At 46.2% G+C, this 6,932-nt stretch overlaps 1 long non-coding RNA gene across 1 annotated transcript; it reads right to left on the bottom strand.

Annotated features, from left to right (window-relative positions):
* Positions 1–3,009: 3,009 nt before the first annotated feature.
* Positions 3,010–6,549, bottom strand: LOC141021393 (uncharacterized). The gene is made up of 2 exons (XR_012182658.1): positions 5,601–6,549; positions 3,010–4,598 (listed from the first exon to the last, which is right to left on the bottom strand). It is a non-coding gene; the product is annotated as an uncharacterized lncRNA (long non-coding RNA).
* Between the last annotated feature and the right edge of the window lie 383 nt (positions 6,550–6,932).

Genomic DNA, 6,932 nt, shown 5'->3' on the forward strand with positions numbered 1-6,932 from the left:
TCGGAGCTACCGATTAGTTAAACTCGGTGACACCGAATCAACTTTGGAGTCTAAACTAGTGGAATCGATCAGACTGAGACACAGTTCGGTGACTCCGAGATTGCTAGGGTTTCACTGAGAATTGAACTCGGTCCCTACGATTTGCAACTTTCGGTCGGACCGAGAGTTACAAGTGCAATGGCCTAAGCCAAATCAGTGAGACCGATTTCCACAACTCGATCGGTCCGAGATGAGTTCGGCGGAAACCTAACCCTAAATTTTCGATTCAAAACTAATCTAAAGGAAGTTTTCTCTGGATATATGGATCTCATACGTGGTAAGAAACATGGCATTGCCTTTGTGCTAAGAATCAGAGGTAAGAATTGCACAAAGATTCGAACTCATACCCTAACTCGGCGATGAGCTCGCTACGGCGGCAACGGCGGTGACGATTTCCGTTGACGGCAACGGAGACCAGCGGCGGGAGGTCGCTGGCGACAAGAGGATGATCCGGAGGCCCGAGTCGGCAAAGCAGGACACGCGCGAGCGAATAGGTTTCGGAGAAATTTTCAAAATTTGACCCGTCGGTATATATATTCTAACCCTATCAGTGTGACCGAGTGGAACAACTCGGTGGCACCGAGATGCAGAATCACAAGCGGTTACTGCAACTCAGTGTAACCGAATGGTTCTAATGGGTTGCACCGAGATTGAAAACCTAGATCAACTCAGTGAACTCGGTTTGACCGAAAAGGATGAATCGGTCAGACCGAAATGCACAGAGAGGGTTTGGGATGAATCGGTGACTCCGAGTGCTCCTCACCCAGAGGGTTCGAATCTGACTTGATCAAACTTTGTGATGTAGCATGAATAGAGTTTGAGACGAGAAAAGTATAGATAGCTAGAGGAAGTTCTTAGGCATTCTTGTCCATCCATTTGGCAAAAGAAAAAGAGCCAAACAATCAAAGCAACAAATGGATGTCCTCGAATGAGTAAAATATGCAATCAACATGCTCACACGATAAAATGGCAAATTAAATATGTGACAAAGCATGCACAAACACTCTAGCATCTATCAAGCAATTGGCAATGACTAGGTCATCTATATATGAGTATATTGACTTAGGAGTCAAATAAGAACATTTGATCGTAGGTCATACTCATCGTTTAAGCACAAGTGGGGTTACCACTTTTACATAAAGCATTGTTGTGTTCACACCATTAGAGTTGCTTTAGCTCAATTCTTAGAGTAAAGCTCCCCCTAGATGTGATATCCCCCCTAAGAGGGATGAACTAACCTTGGGTTTTGTCGATGATGACTTCAAGTAGATGTTGAAGATGTGGATGCTCAATGTTGATGTAGATCATTTGGAGCAATCCATTGGAGTGAGTTGCACTTTCAATGCCTACACGGGTTAGTCCCAAAAGGAACAAACAAGGATATCAATAGACATAGAGTGAAGTACACACAAGATGATGTCCATGAGACCATTAGGTTACCTTGTCCCCTGTCTTACCAACAAGAGGGTTTGTGACTCCTAGAACTAGTGCAAGATGTGGAAGTTGATTGCACTTGTCATTGCCAAAGTAAATATGAGTGAAGTATGTTGGCGGAGTCACCCTCAATAACTCTCTAGTTCTTCTTCTTCGGGATCCACATCAACTTGATGGGAATCCTTGGAGTTGTAGTCGTACTTGATGAAGTAGAACTTGATGTAGTCTTGGGAACCCACTTGACCAAGGCCTTAGGAGCTTATTCAAATGCACCAATCTCCTCTTAAAGCTTGTCCTTGCCGTTTTGCTTGTGGTCTTGTGGTGGAAGATCATCTTGAGCTTGTGTCCCCTTGAAAGAACTAGGATCATACTTCTCTTGTTGAGGAACAAACTTCGTCTTGGGGTATTGATCTTCTTCCCACTCAACTCCATTGGCATTGAACTTTTGTTCAAAACCAACACCTTGATTCTTCCGGTGCCTTCCTTGCTTGCATACAATTTCCTCAAATTTCTTACTTCTGGCAAGGCTCTTATAAACACCTTTCTCAATAATTCCCTTCAATAAGCTATTTTCTTGTTCGGGTGTAACTTGGCTAAGAGAATCATTAGTGGAATCAAGAGAACTACTAGAAGCAACAATATTGGATTTAACATGATTATTGTTACTACTAGAAGAAGAATCTTTCTTGTTCTTGTTGCTAGATTTTACTTGTGGCATATAAGTAGACAAGAGTAAACGCTTGGCAATGTAAGAAGAACTTTTCTTACGAAGATCATCATTGATTGCTTTTAAGAACCCATGCTCTTGCTCAAGGTTGAGCTTTTCAAAGTGTAGCTTCTCATGAGGCTTTAAAAGCTCTCAATGATCTTCTAAGGTAGTTTCATGAGCTAACTTAAGAGTGTTTAGTTCTTCAGTTACACGCTCAATCTCCTTCTTATCATCATCATTCGTTTTATCTTGATTAGCATGATTAATAGCAAGCTCATCATAGTTTTCATCAATAGAGTTATCAACAAGTAAATCATCATCACCTAGCAAAATCATCTTCATCACTATTGAAATCAACATACTCGGGGTGTGATACCTTTGGGCCTTTAGCCATGAAGCATCTTCCAATTCCTTCATTTGGTGAGTCAAATATGTCATAGGAGTTGGTTGACACAAGTGCTAGACCGGCAACACCTTCACCTTGAGTATATTCGGAGTCGGAGTGATAACTTCTCTCGGAGTGATGGTCGGAGTCGGAGCCGGACACCCATTCATCAACATGAGCTTGATGTCTTTGTTTTGTGTAGCTCCTTGATGACTTGTCCTTCCTTTTCGAATCCTTGCTTCTGCGAGAGGTTCTTCGTTCATAACGATCATCTCTACTCCTTCTCTCCCTTGGAGGTGATTCTTCTCTTTTACTTCTCCTTTTAGGTTAGTCTTTGTAACGCCCACGATGCGGCTATATCTCCCACGTGTTGAGGCACGACTTAGAGGCATAACCGCATGGTGGTTTGTCGCAAGAAGGGTCATCTTCACACAATCCCATGTAATGAACAAGAATGGGATAAAGAGTTGTCTTACAATCGCCACTTCACACAATACATAAATAAAACATACATCATCAGAGTACACACATAGACCGACTACGGTCAAAGCCAAAAGAAAAGAAGATAACCCAACTGCTAGATCCCTGATCGTCCCAACTGGGCTCCACTACTGATCAACAGGAAACGAAACAACACAACGAACAAGAGCTTCATCGAGCTCCCACTTGAGCTCGGTTGCGTCATCTGCACTGGTCTCGTCGGCACCTGCAACTGTTTTGGAAGTATCTGTGAGTCACGAGGACTCAGCAATCTCAAATCCGCGAGATCAAGACTATTTAAGCTTAACGGAAAGGATGGGGTAATGAGGTGGGGCTGCAGCAAGCACTAGCATATATGGTGGCTAACATACGCAAATAAGAGCGAGAAGAGAAGCAACGGAACGGTCGTCAACTAGTAATGATCAAGAAGTGATCCTGAACTCCTACTTACGTCAAACGTAACCCAAAAGCCGTGTTCACTTCCCGGACTCCGCCGAAAAGAGACCATCACGGCTACACACGCGGTTGATGCGTTTTAATTAAGGTCAAGTGTCAAGTTCTCTACAACCGGATATTAACAAATTCCCATCTGCCACATAACCGCGGGCACGGCTTTCGAAAGATAATACCCTGCAGGGGTGTCCCAACTTAGCCCATTATAAGCTCTCACGGTCAATGAAGGATAAACCTTCTCCCGAGAAGACCCGATCAGTCTCGGAATCCCGGTTACAAGACATTTCTAAAATGGTAAAACAAGTCCAGCAAGACCACCCGAATGTGCCGACAAATCCCGATAGGAGCTGCACATATCTCGTTCTCAGGGCACACCGGATGAGCAGTCCGTACAACTAAAACCAGGCCTCAAGTTTCCCCGAGGTGGCGCTGCAAAGGGCTCTAGTTTGGACCAACACTCGGAGGAGCACTGGCCCGGGGGTCTAAAATAAAGATGACCCTTGAGTCTGCAGAACCCAAGGGAAAAGGGGATAGGTGGTAGCAAATGGTAAAACCAAGGTTGGGCCTTGCTGGAGGAGTTTTATTCAAAGCGAATTGTCAAGGGGGTCCCATAAATCACCCAACCGCGTAAGGAACGCAAAATCAAGGAACATCACACCGGTATGACGGAAACTAGGGCGGCAAGAGTGGAAGAAAGCACCAGGCATAAGGCTGAGCCTTCCACCCTTTACCAAGTATATAGATGCATTAATTTAAAATAAGATATATTGTGATATCCCAACATATCCATGTTCCAACATGGAACAAACTTCATCTTCACCTGCAACTAGCAACGCTATAAGAGGGGCTGAGCAAAAGCGTTAACATAGCCAAACAACGGTTTGCTAGGAAGGGTGACAAAGGTTAGAGGTGGTTTCATGGCAATTTGGGAGGCATGATATAGCGAGTGGTAGGTAGCGCGGCATAACAATAGAGCGAACAACTAGCAAGCAAAGATAGAAGTGATTCCGAGGGTATGATCATCTTGCCTGAAACCCCGCAAGGAAGAAGAACGAGTCCGTGAAGAAGACAAGCGGACGTAGTCGAACGAAACCGAAGCTAACGAGAGAAGCAACCCGGAAAGAAACAAACAACATAGTAAACAACCACCACATACACATGGCATGATGCACAAACAAGTATGATGCATGTCCGGTTTAAACATGCATGGCATGTCAAAGTGCAACAAACAATATTACAAGTTAAATGGAGCTCAATATGCAACGAGTTGCAGATTGACAAAACACCACATCAATTATTTAGTTCTCTCTCGGTTATGTACCCAACAATATTAAATGTTGATTAACATGGCAAGAGGTGAAGCATAAGAAAACTAACTATTTAAGCAAGTTTAAATGAGGCCGGAACAACAAACAACAATTCCGGAAAATCCTCATGTCCATATTTTTGATTAGGTACTGTTCTGCCATAAACGCAATTTTAATGTTGTTAAACAGCAAAATGAAGTGCACCATGTTAAACTAGGCATTTTTCCAACCAAGTTACATATATAGTTTATTTAAATCCGAGTTACGGTTAATTAGTTATGAATTAAATCATTTTAACATGGCATTTAAGCAAATTTAAACAAACAGCATTTTAAACATTTTAAACATGGATGAGAGTGACATATTATGAAACTAGATGAAATTCTAGACATTTTTCATATATAAATTATTTTAAACTGATGCACGGCTGTGAAGTTATTATATGCATGATGTATGAGGGGTTTTCTGCAAAACTGCACTCTCTGGATAATATGAAATTCGCAGCACGCCCAAAAAAAATAGCAACGGGCCGAATGCAACGCACTGTGCAAGCCCAGCAGCAGATCTGGCCCGAAGCAGAAGTGGGAGTGCAAAATAACAGGAAAAACTAAGCATAAAAAGGGGGCGGCTGGGACTCGAACCCCAGACCCCTCGAATGGATAGAGGCCGCGCTAGCCACTAGGCTAGCTGATATGCTTGTGGTGGAAACATAGTGGCAATTCTAAATAACCTCTACATGCCAGAACGGATCTAGGAAAGGATCGAAGCTTCGTTCATGGAGGAAGTTGCTCACAGCGGGGAAAACAGAGGCCGGCGGCCATGGCGATGCAGGGAGGTTCAGGCGGCGAAACTTGGCGAGGCGGCGGAGGCAGGGCTTGGGGCGTGGAACGGCGACGGCAGGGTTGGTGCAGGAGCTCCGGTGGATTGATCCCATCGGAGCATCGGCGACCTACGGAGAGGCGACCACGGCGGGGAAAATTCAGAGAAGATACAGGGAGGGAGGGAAAAGAGATAGAAGGAGAGGAGAAGGGGGAGAAGGACGGCGCGCGAGGGACTAGCCTGGAGGTCGCCGGCATGGCGGGCTCACTAGCACGGCGCGAGGGGGCTCGGGAGGCCCTCTCCATGGATGCTCGGGCAAAGGAGCTCCGGTGGTGAGGCAGATCAGCAAGAGGAGACAGGCGCGCGGGGAGAGGGACTCGGCTGCAGGAGAGGTCCGGCGGGGCAGCGCGTGGAGGAGGGCACGGGCATGGCTGAAGCCCCGGTGGCGACGGCGAGGTTGTTGCTGTTGCTAGGACAGCAGGGGCACAAGGCCATGGGCGCTCGAACGAGGAGGCAGAAGCGGGGCGGTGCTCCAGTGGCTCAGGGACAGGAGCGGCGGCGGCATCCGGATGGGCTCAGCGGCTGGACGCGGGGACGAGGCGATGGAGAGGACAGGGACAAGGCAGGGCTCGTGCAGGAGAAGAAGGAGCGCTGCGGGATTGGTCCAGTGAAGAAAAACGAGGGAGGATTTGGCTCGGGGAAGAAACCGAGGTGGGAGGAGACAAAAGAGGAGTGGCGGCGGCTAGGAGGATCCCTAGAGATTAGGGATTTGGTCTCGGGTTAGACAAATATATATAGCGAGTGGGTTAGGCTAGGGATTAACTCGACCCTCCGATCTTAATCGGACGGTCCCGAATAAATAGACTAGGGAGTCCAAATAAGAAAACGGAGATGTTTTATAGATATTTGGGGATGATCCGAATCCAACGGTAACAACAAACCGGGTCGGGTACGGGACAACTTTCGGACGCGCGGGAGGGGATCGCGGGCTGACAAGAGAGGTTAGTTGGTTTGACAAGAGGGAACCGAAAACACGGTTGGTCTCGGAACGGTCAACGAAGACAAGGGGGGAATGCGGCAACTAGGAACGAATGCAAGTTTTAAAACAAGACGGCAACGGAGTGCCGATGCAATGCGAATGATGCGAAAACAAATAAATAACCGAGCTGACACGCAAAACATGGAAGACATCTGGAGCGTTGGTCTCGGGGCGTTACAGTCTTCTCTTCTTTTGTAGGGAGCCGTACACTCACAGGAGTAGTGTCCCGGTCTTCCACAATTGTAGCAATTACGCTCACGACTAGAA

This window comes from Aegilops tauschii, chromosome 1 (genome assembly GCF_002575655.3).
Source record: "Aegilops tauschii subsp. strangulata cultivar AL8/78 chromosome 1, Aet v6.0, whole genome shotgun sequence".
In the NCBI taxonomy this organism is placed as follows: domain Eukaryota; kingdom Viridiplantae; phylum Streptophyta; class Magnoliopsida; order Poales; family Poaceae; genus Aegilops; species Aegilops tauschii.